This window comes from Theropithecus gelada, chromosome 5, assembly GCF_003255815.1.
Source record: "Theropithecus gelada isolate Dixy chromosome 5, Tgel_1.0, whole genome shotgun sequence".
Taxonomy (NCBI): Eukaryota; Metazoa; Chordata; class Mammalia; order Primates; family Cercopithecidae; genus Theropithecus; species Theropithecus gelada.
In genome coordinates this window covers 73,218,916-73,236,444 of record NC_037672.1, presented here as the reverse complement: position 1 = coordinate 73,236,444, position 17,529 = coordinate 73,218,916, and the positions used below count along the sequence as shown (strand labels likewise).

Here is a 17,529-nt window from a genome sequence, read left to right as displayed (position 1 = left end):
AAGTAACAGGCTTCCTTCACAGATCTTTGTAATCCTCAGGTCACGAGATCCCCTCATGAACCCACTCAACCAGTGCCTTCAGTCTGACACACAGAGGTATGTGGAATCTCAGCAGAGCAGCCACTCAGGCACATGTAGAGACGTGGTGTCTACATACTGTGGCCTTCAGGGCTTCCTGGCAAAAGTAGCTGTAACTCTTGCAAAGTGGAAGGTTAGAATTGCAAAGTGGAAGGCTGAATTCAGGGGGCCGAGAAGTGACAGTCTGTGGGTCCCATTTTCACAGTACCTCACAGGATAAGATTCACTGGCTTGGAATTTCAACCAGCCATGATAGGAGTGTTGGGCCTCCCTGGAATGGAACTCTCAGACACGCTGGGTACCCGGACCACTATCTTTGCTGTTTGTGCAACTTAGCTGTCCTGGCATTTGAGTTTTGGACAGTCCAAATCGACCAGGGGAAGGAAGGAATTCCCTAACACAACACAGCTACTCTACCAAAACATGGCCAGACTGCTTCTTCAGGTAGGTTGCAGATCCTGTTCCACCTCACTGGGTGGGACCTCCCAGCGGGGGACTCCAGGCACTTCCACCATTGTTCTTGGGCCCACAGAGATTTGAAAACTCCCTGGGACAGAGCTCACAGAGAGAGATATGGGCCACCATCTTTGCTGTTTGGGCGACTCAGCAATTCCAGCCCGTGGGCTTTCGAGATTATGTATGACAAACCATACATCTTCCAAAGTATTAATGTTGTTTTTTATTTTTATTTTTATTTTTGACATGACTCTAACAAGTATCAAGAAAAATGGTTAACTGTCTGTAAAGAAAGTGTAACTATTTTAAGACGTGTATTACTTCTATTCCCAATTAGATTTTGATTAGTCTTTCATTGGTATCACTGTTTTGCATGAAGGACAGATATATAAAAATGTATTATTTATATTATAAAAGACCCTTATCTAATGCCTCACTATAAAATGATTACCAAAATGAAAGTCATAATCCTGGATACAAAAGGTAAAGAAAACTTAAAGCATTTTATATTTTACTTTTTCCAGAAAGGTCATTCTGTCTGTTAGTCCTACAATGTGCACAGGTACATAGGAAGGTGGAGTTAGAAGTTTCCTGCAGCATCACTCTGATTTGCCTCCTAAGTGTGAGCACAAAAGGGACTGCAAGCAGCTCAGCCACTAGCTCCCCAGAGAAAACTATAGGGTCAGTGAACTATTACGCTGTAATGATTCAATTCCTGCAGCTTCTTCGTGAGTGTCTGTCTGTAGACAACACTCACATAGTGGTTTAAAAATTCCACCCAATTCAATTAAAAAATATATTTAGTTTTACCTTTGATTACCAGATGCTAAGCCAGGAAAGATATTGAGAACTGGGTCTAGGAGCCAAATGTAGTAGCTCAACCTGTAATCTCAGAACTTTGGGAGGCCAAGGTGAGAGGATCATTTAAGGCAAAGAGTTTGAGACCAGCCTGGGCAATATAGCAAGACCCACTCTGTAAAAACATTTTACAAAAAAATTGACCAGGTGTGCTAGGGTGTAACTACAGTCCCAGCTACTTGGGAGGCTTTGGTGGGGAGGATCACTTGAGCCTGAGAGTTCAAGGCTGCAGCAAGCCATGATTGCATAATTGCACTTCAGCCTGGGTGACAGAGCAAGACTTTGTCTCAAAGAGAAAGTAAAATAAAATATTAAGCTAGGTCAAAAATTCATCATTTGCATTCTCAAGATTATCTTTGTCATATGCCACATGGACCTCCTTGAAATTCAATGAATAAGTCTTATAGTCAATGAGAAAAGCCTGCAGTAAGTAAACACTGTTACTTTGTGGCCCCTTTCTATGAGTTTCTCTAGAATGTTTTTGACATTAAGCTAATGGCTCACATCACAAGGCCAGCCAGGACTTTCCCACAGAATGCACAACCAGCACAGCAGAGCTGCCAGTGGAGAATAGTGAAAGCCCACTCTCAAACAGCGTGATGGTGGCTCCCAGACACACTGCTCACAGAGACTCAGAGTTTACAGGGCTCAGAATTGAAAGAAATATACACAGATGTTAAACATTAAATATTAAGTATAAATGGCCACTGTTTATTTTGAAGCTTGATGTTTATTATGGGAATCAAAAAATAATGTATCCAGAAAAATTTGTTTCAACCTTAAAAAAATAAAAATGCATTAAATATAACTGTACTCATCTATATTTTCAATGACAGGGGGAAAAAAAACAAATATAATCTTTAAAGTTTCTAATTCACACTAAACACAAACATATACACACTTTCTGTCATTCCACACAAAGCCCAAAGGTACAAGGTGGTTTTGGAAAACAAATATTTTACATCACCTTACCTATACGAACCCTCACTAATTAGCTGATAATACATTGAATAGCTATAATATAAAGACTATTTTGATATGAATCACATGAATAATAAGGATGTTTAGAGTTCCAGAGAAAAAACACAAGTACTTCTGTATGAAATAATTAGAAAAACTTAATGAGGCAGGTAACATATGATATAAGATGAAAACTTTGATTGGACCTAGGTAGTGTGTGGCCAAGAAGGGATTTTCCAATAAAGAACAGAAAGAGCAAAGGTCGTGGACATATGGAGAGCATCCCAATGTGTATGGATCACAGAGAATGTTGAGGGCAGGAGATTACAAAAGACAGTTAATTTGGAATGAAGATGTTAGGCAGTCTTACTTGTCACACTATGGATTTGGATTTTAATACACCACCAAAATTTACTTACACAACTTTTAAAGAATGACAGTTATGGAATCAAGATTTTTCTTTAGCAAGCAACTGTGTCAACTAATATTGGCATGTAAAGTCAAGACCTTAAAATTAGAAAGGATTATTTAAAATGTGCATTTGTAACCAAAACAGGAGATCATAATGGCCTGATATGGTTGACTGTTTCCCCACCAAAATCTCATCTTGAAGTATAACTACCACAATTCCCACATGTTGTAGGAGGGACTTGATGGAATTAATTGAATCATGGGGATGAGTCTTTTCCATGCTATTCTCTTCATAGAAAAACTTTGCTTTAGATTTTGCTATTTGTTTTTGGATAGTTAGTTGTCTTTACTTTCTGCTTTTCTTCATGCCTCCTTTGCTCCTTGATTTTATATATTAATTTATTTTAATTAAAAAAGAAAAAGAAGTTACTTATAATTTATGTTCAATGTTGAATTTTGTTCATCTTTATGCCTTTTGTCACATACTTCATTTTTTTATGGGAACCCTGTATGAAAATATTGCATTTGAAAACATTGGAATACATAGATGTTCCAATTTCATAAGCAAAACAAATTTCACAATCCTAATTAGCATACTTACTTTTATTGAGTTTTACGAAATTTAATTAACCATTAAATTTTTAAAAACTCCTTGGATAGTGTATAAATAGTAGTACCTAAAGAGTGGAAATCTAGAATTATGATAAGAAGAAAGTTAAAATTATCTGATTGCTAAACTATAATATCAAAAATTGCAATTCCCTTTTAATTCTAGAAAAGTCTAATTCATAAGAAAGACTACATGAATCTAAGCCTCTACTTTTATGCCTAAGTACACTGGGTGGAGTTCTGACACAATCAAATATGTTGAGGAGATACCTGGGCATAATCCTTCTCTATCTTTTTTATATCCACCCTCCCTTTATATGTTCCTTGGAGTTAGTACACTTCAGGGTTGCTTTTGTTTGTTTGTTTTTTGGTTTGTTTGTTTTTGAATAGTAAGCACAGACCTTAAGATTTAAAATCTTGGCCAGGTGCAGTGGCTCACACCTGTAATCCCAGCACTTTGGGAGGCCGAGGTGGGTGGATCATGAGATCAGGAGATTGAGACCATCCTGACTAACATGGTGAAAACCCTTCTCTACTAAAAATACAAAAAATTAGCTGGGCGTGGTGGCAGGTGCCTATGGTCCCAGCTACTAAGCTACTAAAAATACAAAAAATTAGCCGGGAGTGGTGGCAGGTGCCTGTAGTCCCAGCTACTCAGGAGGCTGAGACAGGAGAATGGTGTGAACCTGGGAGGGCGGAGTTTGCAATGAGCCAAGATCGCGCCACTGCACTCCAGACTAGGTGACAGAGAGAGATTCCGTCTGAAAAAAACAAAAAAGGATTTAAAATCTCAAAATGTGAGATAGGAACTTAATATTTTATTTTCATTTTGTCACAAGCAAATGACAACAAAGGTAAGTATTTTCAAAGTTACTTCAAGAATTCACAGGCAAATGATTACATGCGCCCACATACACTACTAAAATGCTTTAAAATTTTTTATGTAGAAGTAGTGCCTGTTAATGCAAAGCAGAAAATGAGATTCAAGTTCTAAATGGAAAGCCACACTTTCTTCACTGTGTAAATGGCTGGTTATAAGGATTGGAGGTTGTACTCACCTTCTGTGGAATCTGGGCCAAGTCTGAAGCCATGAGATCAGCCTTCTCTTTTGTAAGGTTTTGCACAACTGGCCCCAGAGAAAACACCACAGTGCCATCTTTGCCAGAGATATGGACAAATTATTTCATTTCCTACAAAGAAAATAATTTCTGCATCATAAGATGCAATGTTATGTAGAATAATGTAGTTTACTTCTGCTTTAATAAAAATCTGAAGAAGTTTCCATATGTATAATTATATTGTCCCTGTATTCTGCCATATACTTCCATCTCTACAAGAAAGTTTGTGTTAGAAACACATGGCTTCAATACATAGTAATCAATTACTAGAAACAGTGCCCAATCAAATAATTATACAGAACACTTAAGTCATAAATATATGGCTCTTTTAATATTTGGTAAATATCTAATTCTAAAATCACAATAGTTTGCAAACTCATAAAAATATTCCTTGAGGAGTGATGTCAGTAAAATGATGAAATAACACCGCCCAACATTCATTCCCACACAAAAATATTGCTAGTAAACTATATAAATACAAAAAGCCACTCTGAATTCACCAGAGCTAAAAAGAGAAGAAAATCCCAAGACTCATAGACATGGGAAAACTCATGATCTGTAAGATGAATAATTCTTTTGGATTATGACACCCCTTCCACACACCAAGAAGGCACCACTGTGAGAGAACTTTACCTGCAGTTACCAAGATCAGAGGAGGAAATTTGAAGTGAATGTTCAGTTTCTTCATGGATCTGTGATTTTTTTGGGGGAAGTCCATTTTTGTCCTACCCCAGGAGAGGCATTAGGAGTGGCTACACAGTTGAATGACCTGGGGTGAATTGGAAATGAGAGTGGGAGTACTAATCACAGTGACAGGCACACAGATCTCAGCAACTGCTTGGTGTTCCTATTAGCAGGAATGCCATACTGCGGGGTCTGACCAGTACCATAACACTGCAGGGGCCAAAATCCAAAAGAAGGTCTGAATCTTTGGCACGTATTTTTTTACAATTCTCAGGTCCTCATACGGAGCTTTTCTATGACCTGCAAACAAGTATAACGTTTGAGATTAAGTTTCAGTCATTGCTTAAGTCTCTCCAAGAACTAGAAATCACTGCAAGTCTGGTTTTCAGTTACAGTGAAGAATTAAAGTTCAGATGCTCCATACAATTTTTGATAAGACATTTAGTGCACCACTATTTTAAAAATTCAGAAATCACAGTACATATGATTAGAAAGTTGAAAAAAACACACTTTAGAGAATAATCTAGGAAAGAGATGATAAATTTTGCAAAGAAGTAGAAATGTTTTAAAAATAAAAAGAAATCCAATTAATAAAAAATAAGTGAAGTGAATTGAAAAACTCATTAGAAAACTTCAACAGCAGACTTGGTCAAACAGAGTAAGAAATCAGCAATCCTAAAGGTAAAACATATGTAATTACCCAGTCAGAAGAGCAAAAAAAGACATATAATTAAAATTAGTGAAGTAAGCCTATGACAATATCAAACATTATTAAACAAACTACCTCCGTATAATAGGAATTCTTGAAAGAGATAAGAAATAAAAAGGTCTAGAAAGCATAGTTAAGAAAATAATGATGGAACATTTTGTAAATCTAGAGAAAGATGACAGTATCCAGGTACCCTAATCAAATTTAATCCGAAGAATATTTCCCAAAGGCACATCCTATTTAAATGGTTAAAAGGCAAATACAAAGAAACAATAGTGATAGCAGTATAAGGAAAGGTTTATACCACATTAAACAATGTTCCAATTCAAGTTTCATCAAATTTCTCAAAAAAATAAATCAAACTGTGAGCAAGAAGACAATAAGATATACATTTAAAGTGCTGAAAAAAATCTGCCATGCGAAAATACTGTGCCTACCAAAGCAATTCTTAAAACCTGAAAGAATGATAAGATTTTCCCAGACAAACAAAAGCTAAGGCATACATAAACACCAGACCAATCTTATAAGAAATAATAAGAAAGAAAATTTTTTTATTGGAAAGAAAAGGACACTCACATCTAATAAGAACATATCTGAAGGCAAAAAAAGCACTAGTAAAAGCAATTATAAAGACAAATTCAGAATACTCTAATACTATAATTGTGGTATATAAGACATTTATATCTTTATCATGAAGAAAAAAGACAAGGTTATTAAAGAAAATAATAACTCAAATGGTTAAGAGATGAAAATTTGAAAGGATATAAATTGAGACATCAAAAAGTCATTATGTAGAAGACAAAATTATGTCAAAATACAGTTTTGTTGTTTTTCTTTGCACTCAAAATTGTCCTCAGTTTAAAATATCTAACAATAAAGTATTCTTGTAAATCTTTCATTAACTAAGAAGCCAAACATAGACACAACAAACAAAAATGGCGTGAAATGAAAGCATCCTACTAGAGAAAATTACTTAACCATAAAGGAAGACACAAAGAGATAGTGAGAGACAGAGAGAGAGAAAGAGAGAGACAGAGCATAGAAATACCATTTGATCCAGCAATCCCATTACTGGGCATCTACCCAAAGGATTATAAATCTGCTACTATAACGACACCTACAGAGAGAGAAAGGATATACAAAAATAACCCAGAAAACAGTTAACAAAATGGAGGTAGTAAATCTTTATCTGTTAATAATATTACAGAATGAAATTGATTGAATGATCCAGGTAAAAGACATAGAGTGACCTAACGGATGAATAATTAAAACTCAACTCTATTGTCCACACAGGAAACTCACTTCCCCTATGAAGGCATACACAGACTAAAAGGAAAGAAATAGAAAATTTTGTTTCTTGTCATTGTAAACAATAAAAGAATTACAGTAGTAATCATACTTAGTTAAAATATATTTTATCAGAATTGATAAGAAGTTGGCCATTATATAATAATCAAGAACAAAATAGAGCAACAAAATAAAATTGTAAATATATATGGTCATAACACTGGAACATCCAAATATATAAAGCAAAATTTATAGAGCTGAAGAGAGAGATTTATTGCGATATGATAATAGTAGAAGACTTCAGCACTTTACTTTCAATAATAAAAATATAATTCATTCAGAAAATCAAAGAAGAAACCTCAGAGTTAAACTGCACTCTAGGTAAGATAAACCTAACATGGACATTTACAGAACATTCCATTGAACAGCTGCAGAATATGTAATCTTCTCAACAGTACATGAAACATTTTCTAGAATAGACCATATTTTAGGTCAAAATAGGTCATAAAAATTTTTTAAATCAAAATTAGATCAATTTTTTTCCACAATGGAATAAAACTAGAAATCGATAAAAGAAAGAATATGGGACCATGTACAATTATACGGAAATTAACTGTGCTCATAAACAACCATTAGGTATATAGATAAATCATTTTAAAATATATGAGAAAAATAAAAATGGAAAGACAATATAACAAAACCTAGAAGATATAGAAAAAAAAAGTTCTAAAACAACAAATATATATCAGTAAAGTCTTCATTAAAAATGCAGAAATGTCTTAAATAAACAACCTATACTACCTCAAGAAACATGAAAACAGAAACTAAACTAAAAAATAGTAGAAAAGAGATATAACAAAGATTATAGTGGAAATAAATAAAACAGAGGTTTTTGAAATATTTAAAAATCAACAAGAGAGAAGTTGGTTTATTGAATACATAAAATTGAAAAATCTTCAGCTAGATTAACTACAAAAAGTGATGACTCAAATAAAGTGAGAGATGAAAAAGATACATAACAACTGATACACAGAAATACAAAGGATTATAAGATACTATTATAAACAAGTTCATGCCAACAAATAAAAAAATCTAAAGGATATAAAAAAATTTTTGGACACGTGCAACCAACCATGATTGAATTTAAAAGAAATAGAAACATGAACAGGGAAATAATGAATAAAAAGACTGAAACAGTAATAAGAACTCACATCAAAAAGCAAAAACTAAAAACCATGAACTGATGGCTTCAGTACTAACTCAAGATGGATTAAAGACTTAAACATAAAACCTAAAACCATAAAAACCCTAGGAAAAACCCAGGCGATGCCATTCAGGACATAGGCATGGGCAAATACTTCATGACCAAAGCACTAAAAGCAGTTGCAAAAAAAGCCAGAGTTGACAAATGGGATCTATTTAAACTGAAGAGCTTTTGCACAGCAAAATAAACTATCATCAGAGTGAGCAGGAAACCTACAGACTGGGAGAAAATTTTTGCAATCTATCCATGTGACAAAGGGCTGATTCAGAATCTACAAAGAACTTAAACAAATTTACAAGACAAAAACAAACAACCCCATCAAAAACTGGGTAAAGGATATGAACAGACACTTCTCAAAAGAAGACATTTATGCAGCCAACAAACATATGAAAAAATGCTCATCATCACTAGTCATCAGAGAAATGCAAATCAAAACCACAAGGAGATACCATCTCACATCACTCAGAATGGTGATCATTAAAGTCAGGAAACAACTGATGCTGGAGAGGATGTGGAGAAATAGGAATGCTTTTAAACTGTTTGTGGGAGGGTAAATTAGTTCAACCATTGTGGAAGACAGTGTGGTGATTCCTCAAGAATCTTGAACTGGAAATACCATTTGATCCAGGAATCCCATTGGGCATCTACCCAAAGGATTATAAATCATACTACTATAAAGACACATGCACAAATATGTTTATTGCAGCACTATTCACAATAGCAAGGACTTGGAACCAACCCAAATGCCCCTCAATGATAGACTGGATAAAGAAAATGTGGCAATATACCCCATGGAATACTACGCAGCTATAAGAAAGAATGAGTTCGTGTCATTTGTGGGAACATAGACCAAGCTGGAAACCATCATTCTCAGCAAACTAACACAGGAACAGAAAACTAAACACTTCATGTACTCACTGCTAAGTGAAAGTTGAACAATGAGAACACGTGGACACTTGGAGGGGTACATAACACACTGGGGCCTGTCGTGATGGGTGGCAAGGGGAGGGAGTGCCTTAGGACAAATACCTAATGCATGTGGGGCTTAAAACCTAGGTGACTGGTTGATGGGTGCAGCAAACCACCGTGGGACATGTATACCTATGTATCAAACCTACATGGTCTGCACATGTATCCCAGAACTTAAAGTATAATTTAAAAACTTAATCAATTTTTTCTCAAATGTTTTTTCCAAAACATTAAAGTAAACACTTTAAAAATAATTTTTCAAGAATGTGATTATGTTGTTACTAAAACCAGAAAGGAGGAGCCAAGAGAGAGACAGAGACAGAGAGAGAGAGAGAATTTATAGACCAATAATCCTGAAGAACATAGATGCAAAAATGCTCTACAACTGCTAGCCGACCAAATCCAAGAGCACATCAAAGAGATTATACACAATGATGAACTAGGATTTATCCCATGGATGCAGAGAAGGTTACATATATGCAAACCACTAAATGTGATACATTACATCAAGAGAATTAAGAAAAAACATATAATTTTATCAGTAGATGCACAAAAAGGATTTGATAAAATTTACATTTCTTCATGAAGAAAATGTTAAACTTTCAACAAATAAAGTATATTAAAAAACACTTCAAACTTATAAAGGCCATATATGAGAAATGCACAGGTAATATCACATTAGAAAAAGAAAGTTAGAAAGCTCTGTCTCTAAGATCTGGAACAAGAAAAATATGTCCACGTTGACCACTCTTATTCAATAAAACATTAGAGTTTCTAGCCAGAGCAATTAGCCAAGAGAAAGACATAAAGGGCATCCATCGGAAAGGAGAAAATCAAATTATCCTCTCTGCATATGACATGGTTTTATACACAGAAAATCCTAAAGACTCCACCACAAGCTCTTAAAATTGATCAACAAATCTGGTAAAGGCAGAAGGCACTAAATTATCATCCAACAACTCAGTTGTGTGTCTGTATTCCAATATCTAAATGAAAAACAAAGAGTGAAAAAAAGAAATCACATTTACAAAGCTACAAAAATGAAATATGTAGGAATAGATTTAGCCATGAAGATATAAGATATTATAAAATGATAAAACATTGATGAAAGAAATGGAAGAAAACACATCTGAGTTCAACACATCTTGAACTCCTCAAGTCAACCATGAAGATTAGAATCAAGTTCTTCCAAACTCCTGTTAATGTTGATATGCTGACCTGCTCCTATGAATTGCAAATGTTTTAGTTTCTAATATGGTAAATTATTTACAGAAGGTTTACAATTTACTCTGTTCATATTAATCACAGAAATCACAATCTAAGACAACAATATCATTACAAAATGTATTTCTTAAGTGATAAAACTTGAAAGTAAATCACCTTTATTAGTGGGCCGCAGAATAGATGTAATATTGGTGGGCGTGAAAACAACATTAATCTCTTTGTACATTTTCATTGGAACTTTTGGGTGTCCATGTGCATTGTCATTGAGCCGTAATATTTTGAAATAAATTTTATTTTCTCAGGAGTAGATCTCAAGAGTCAGCTTAAAATATTCAGTGAGTCATGCTTTAAACGGATGTGCTGTCATCTAGGCATTGTTTTTCTTTTTATAGTACACAGGCAAAGTAGATTCTCAAGGGCTCTCAATGCATAATTCTCAAGGACTCTAGAACTTTCAAAATAATAAATGAACATTGTCTTTAACTTAAAGTCACTAGCTGAATTAGCCACTAACAAAAGAGTCACCCTGTCCTTTAACGCTTTAAAGTCAGGCATTGACTTCCCCTCTTTAGGTATTAAAGTCTCAGATGACACATTTTTTCAATAAAGGACTGTTTTGTCAACATTCATATTCTGTTGTTTAGTGTAATCATCATCATCAATGATCTTAGCTAGGTTGTCTAGATAATTTTCTGCAGCTTCTACGTTGACACTTGCTACTTTACTTTGCACTTCTTTGTTATAGAGGTAGATTTTTTTTTTTTTTTTTTCTCAGCCTCATGGACCAATGTCTGCTAGCTTTCCAAATTTTTCTCTGTGACTCCCTCACCTATTTCAGCCTTCATAGAATAAAAAGAGTTAGGGTCTTCTGCTGGATTAGAGTTAGACTTAAGTTATGATTATTGCTGGTTTGATACATCCAGATTAAAACTTCTTCATATCAATGATAATGGGGTTTTACTTTTTTTTTTTTTTTACCATTTGGGCATTCACTGGACTTACACTTCCAATTTCCTTCATGAACTTTGTTTTATCTTTTTTTTTTTTTTTTAATTCACAGTTTGGCTGTTTGATGCAAAGGGCCTAGCTTTAAGTCTTTCTAAGCTTTTAACATGCGTTCCTCATGTTTCTTAATTATTTCTAGCTTTTGATTTAAAGTGAAAGATGTGGTACTCTCCCTTCTAATTGGAGACCTTTGTAAGTTTATTAACTGGCTTAATTTCAATGCTGTTGTGTTTCAGGAAACAGGCCTGAGGGGTGGGAGAGAGATTAGGAAACAACTGATATGTGGGGCACTCAGTAGACACCCATTTATTACGTTAGACATCTTTTGTGGGCTTAATTTGTGATGCCCGAAACCAATTACAATAGTAATATGAAAAATCACCAATCACAGATCACCATGACAGATATAATAATAGCGAAAAAGCTTGAACTTGTGAAAATTAACAAAATGGGTCACAGAGATATAAATTAGTTATTTGCGGTTTGAAAAATGGTATCAATAGACTTGCGTGATGTGCAATTGCCAAAACCATTCAATTTGTAAAAAAAAAAAAAAGAAAAAAAAAGAAACTAAATATGGGCAAACCATCATAATAAAGCAAAGTGCAATAAAGTAAGGTATGCTTGTACTCTGAAGAATATTGTGATATGTGATATAAATGGTGCAATGTGATCAGAAACCCAGAGAAAACCATTAGTCATCTATGGAGCAATCAGAAAAAGTTGGTGTGACAGATCACATATACGGTGAGGTGAAAGCTTTGTAGGCTCTAGACAGAGAGTAGCTAAAGGAAACAAATCAGAAAATGAGAGAAAATCCTGATATTTGGAAACTATTCCCACAAGTATGAATTTTAGAGTAAATCATATACCAGAGATTATAAAAGAAAAATTTTGGTTGAAATTGGAGGCCTTGTGTAGCTTTATGTGATGTATACGAGTTTCTATTTTAATTTACAGGCAAAATAATTTAATCTAGTATTAAGGAAAAGCAGTCAAAAGGTCATTATTGTTTTGTTTTGTTTTGTTTCTTTACCAAGGTAGTCTGGCAGCTAAACAAAGATTGGCAAGTAAACAGAAGAGTGTAAATGTAGGGAAAATAATTAAAAGTATTTATTAGGAAACCAAGTATGAGACTATAGGGCTGTGGCTTGCATTGATAATAGTAAATGTGAGGAATATAATTTGAATTTGTGATTACCGATCGACTACATCTGAGGGTGAAAGTATTGTATCAACAAAGACACTGATATGGTTTCTACCTGAATGGTGAAAACATTGACAATGCCATTAGGTAAAATATATACCAAAAAAATGAGTGCTATGTTTGGGAAAAATATGATCTTTCTGCAACTAGTTTTTCTTCAGTGATTAATTTAGTAATAATACTTCTCTATGTAAATAATTATAATTTCCTAGAAGACTCATTGTTGGGTAAAGTGATAGAGTTTCATAATATGAATTAGATAATAATTTCTCTATCTACTCAGCTATATATGTTTCTGTTTCTTTTTTTCATGTTACACATTTAATGCACAATTTACAGCACTTACGTAATCCACTCATGAATGGTATATAGAGAATAAAAGAGAATGTGATATAGTTGCTATGCTCAAGTAGCTCACATGTTTATATTTAAGGAATTTGAATGGCATTTATTTCTATATTAAAGAAAGGGCTCCATTAGAGATAGTCCATGGTAAGGAGTGTGTAGAGAAGAATGTTTAGTACAGAAAGCCAAATGCATTTAATTTTTTTCAGATGAAATTGTGCTTCAGCTGAGACTTTTCAATAGGTGCTCAGAAAGTCAAAGGAAAGTTATTTAAAACCCCAATCAACTTTAGTAGCCTCATTTTGCTGAGAAGAGAACCACAAGCAAATTTGGAAGTGTAATCATTGACAGATTTTTTTTTTTTTTTTTGAGACGGAGTCTTCCAGGTGTGATCTCAGCTCACTGCAACCTCTGCCTCCTGGGTTCAAGCAATTCTTGTGCCTCAGTCTCCTGAGTAGCTGGGATTACAGGCATGTGCTACCATGCCTGAGTAATTTTTGTATTTTTAGTAGGGACGGGGTTTTACCACGTTGTCCAGCCTGGTCCCAAACTCCTCACCTCAGGTGATTCAACCTTCTCATCATCCCAGAGTGCTGGAATTACAGGGGTGAGCCACCACACCTGGCTGACAGAAGTTTTGAGAAAGAGAGAAAGGATCAGATATTTCATATTTCCCAATATTTTTGTTTTACTGTTAATGTTGTTGTACTTTGATACAACAGATGTCTCAGAGATTCACGGTCATTTATTTAGCAGAACCTATTTGAGAGGAAGGATTAGAGTCAAAAGTTGGAGAATGATTTGCTTTGCATAAATAGGCAAGGTGACAACAGACTTTGTGGTAGTAATTGATAGAGTGAATGGCACTTCACAGGGAAAATATGCAAAAAAAAAAAGATGTTGAGATTAATAAATATCTTAGAAGAAAGTTAAATATTTAAAAATATTTGACAATAAATATTATTTCCAAGCTATATACAAAACTCAGGCATGCTAGGATTACAGTATGGCTGTATCACTTCTATAAAAAACACAAATTGGATTAAAAACCTTATTAATAACACCAAAAGCCAAAGTCAGATTTTAAGATTATGTTCACATTGTAAATGCCAAATAAAAGTAAATTTTGCTTATGTGAGAAACTTGACCTTATCCAGAGAGGCCAAGCAGGTGTTCATATGATTTGATGACTACAATGATTTTAGAATATAATTACCGATTTCTAGAAAATATGGTAGTTTACAAAAATTAAGAATGAATGCAAAGTTAATGGAAGACCGAAGCTTAGGTAAAATTCAGGCATAAAAATATACTTCAGAGGATAATAAGTAAATGTAATAAATCAAGAAAGACCTGTCACGATATGCTATGTTGTGAAAAATGAATATGTCTATATTTTTAAAGTCTGAGAGATTTAATGGTGTTTGTCTTTTTGGATCGGCTCCTGCATGTGCTTTAATTAATTAAGAATCAACTTGTATTACTATCATCCCTGCTAGAGCTTCCAGCCCAGCAGTCTCACTTCTGTTTGAATGCAGCAGAAGGATGCAGCTTCCTGTTGTTCCAGGAAACACCCAGATGGCATGGCACACAACCCCATCCATTCTGCTGCTGTTAGCCAGATGGGCAATGCTTGCTAGAGCTTCCAGCCAAGTGGCCTCATTTTTGTGTGAACTCAGCTGGAGGGCTCAGATTCCTATTGTACCAGGAAACACCTGAACAGCAGAGCATGCTCCACCTGAACCTGTCACTGGTAACCAGACAGGTAATACCTGACGGAGCTTTCAGCTCAGTAATCTTGCTTTGTATGAGTTCAGGTAAAGTGTGCAGCCTCCTGTTACCCCAGGAAACACTCGTATGGCAGGATGTGTGACATTCCAACCACCACCGTCACTTGTCACTAGGTGGTGCAGACTCCTATTGCCCCAGTAACACACCGATAGCATGGCAAATAACTTCACTTGTCCTCACCTTCCATAGCCAGATGGGCCACATCTGCAAGAGATTCCAACCTACCTAGTATTCCCACTTTCATCTGACTTCAGGAAGCACAAAGACAGCAGATTAGGTCTGACAGGTCAAAGTTATGGTTTTGTGTGCCAACTGTGGCCCCTTCCTGAGGAGGACATGTAGCCAGAACATTTAACAAAAGACACACAGGCATGGAGAAAGTGATCAGAAGGGGCTCCTCTAAGACCCAGGAGTGGACTAGAATCAAAAATAGTCAAATCAATTCATCTTATTTCATAATTAAATCCCTAAGAGCATCAAGAAAGGAGAAAGAAAAAACAAGTTCTGAAATTGAGGCAGTAATTAATAGCCTACCAACCAAAAAAAGTCCAGGACCAGATGGATTCACAGCTGAATTCTACCAGAGGTACAAAGAGGAGATGGTACCATTCCTTCTGAAACTATTCCAAACATAGAAAAAGAAGGAATCCTCCCTAACTCCTTTTATGAGGCTAGCATCATGCTGATACCAAAACCTGGCAGAACCACAACAAAAAAAGGAAATTTCAGGTGAATATCCCGGATGAAGATCGATGTGAAAATCCTAAATAAAATACTGGCAACACAAATTCAGCAGCACATCAAAAAGCTTATCCACCATAATCAAGTCGGCTTCATATATGAGATGCAAGGCTGGTTCAACATATGAAAATCAAAAAACATAATGCATGACTAAAACAGAATCAATGAAAAAAAACATGATTATCTCAATAGATGCAGAAAAGGCCATTGACAAAATTCAACACCACTTCATGCTAACAATTCTCAATAAACTAGGTATTGATGGAACATATCTCAAAATAATAAGAGCTACTTATGACCAACCCACAGCCCATATCATATTTAATGGGCAAAAGCTGGAAGCATTCCCTTTGAACATCGGTACAAGACAAGGATGCCCTCTCTCACCACTTCTATTCAACATAGTATTGGAAGTTCTGGACAGGAAAATCAGGCAAGATAAAGAAATAAAGCGTATTGAAATAGGAAAAGAGGAAGTCAAATTGTCTCTGCAGATGACATGATTACATGTTAAGAAAACCCCACTGTCTCAGCCCCAAATCTCTTTAAGCTGATAAGCAACTTCTGCAAAGTCTCAGGATACAATGTCAATGTGCAAAAATCACAAGCATTCCTATACACCAATGATAATAATAATTTAAAAACCAGAGAGCCAAATCATGAGTGAACTCCCATTCACAATTGATACAAAGAGAATAAAATATCTATGAATACAACTTACAAAGGATGTGAACGACCTCTTCAAGGAGAAGTATGAACCACTGCTGAAGAAAATAAGATAGGACAGAAATAAACGGAAAAACATTCCATACTCATGGATAGGAAGAGTCAATATAATGAAAATGGCGATACTGCCCAAAGTAATTTATAAATTCAATGCTATGGTCATCAAGCTATCATTGACTTTCTTCCCAGAACTGGAAAAAAGAAAAACTACTTTAAACTTCTTATGGAACCAAAAAAGAGCCTGCAGAGCCAAGACAAACCTAAGCAAAAGAAACAAAGCTGGAGGCATCATGCTACCTGACTTCAAATAGTATTACAATGATACAGTAACCAAAACAGCATGGTACTGGTACCAAAACAGATATACAGACCAATGGAACAGAACAGAGGCCTCATAAATAACACCACACATACAACCATCTGATCTTTGACAAACCTGACAAAAATAAGCAACGGGGAAAGCATTCCCTATTTAATAAATGGTGCTGGGAAAACTGGCTAGCCATATGCAGAAAACTGAAACTGGAATCCTTCCTTACACCTTATACAAAATTAACTCAAGATGGACTAAAGACTTAAACGTAGGACCTAAAATCATAAAAATCCCAGAAGAACACTTAGGCAATACTATTTAGGACATAGGTGTGGGAAAGGCTTCATGACTAAAACACCAAAAGCAATGGCAACAAAAGCCAAAATTGACAAATGGGATCTAATTAAACTAAAGAACTTCTGCACAACAAAATAAACTATCATCAGAGTGAACAGGCAACCTACAGAATGTAAAAAAGTTTTGTAATCTATCCATCTGACAAAGGACTAATATCCAGAATCAACAAATAAGTTAAACAAATTTACCAGAAAAAAAAAAAAATCAAACAAACAACCCTATCAAAAAGTGGGTGAAGGATATGAACAGACACTTCTCTAAAGAAGACATTTATATAGCCGACAAACATATGGAAAAAAGCTCATTATCCTTCGTCATTAGAGAAATGCAAATCAAAACCACAACGAAATGCCATCTCATGCCAGTTACAATACTGATCATTAAAAAGTCATGAAACAACTGATGCTGGAGAGAATG

The 17,529-nt window shown here is 35.1% G+C and overlaps 1 protein-coding gene across 1 annotated transcript in view; it reads right to left on the bottom strand.

The window, feature by feature from the left end:
• Nucleotides 1-4,563, bottom strand: part of LOC112624823 (UDP-glucuronosyltransferase 2B18) — a 35,366-nt gene extending 30,803 nt beyond the window's left edge. The window contains exon 1 of the mRNA XM_025385844.1: nucleotides 4,431-4,563. The gene's annotated coding sequence lies outside the window, so the exon portion shown is untranslated. The remainder of the gene's footprint in view (nucleotides 1-4,430) is intronic.
• Nucleotides 4,564-17,529: the final 12,966 nt, after the last annotated feature.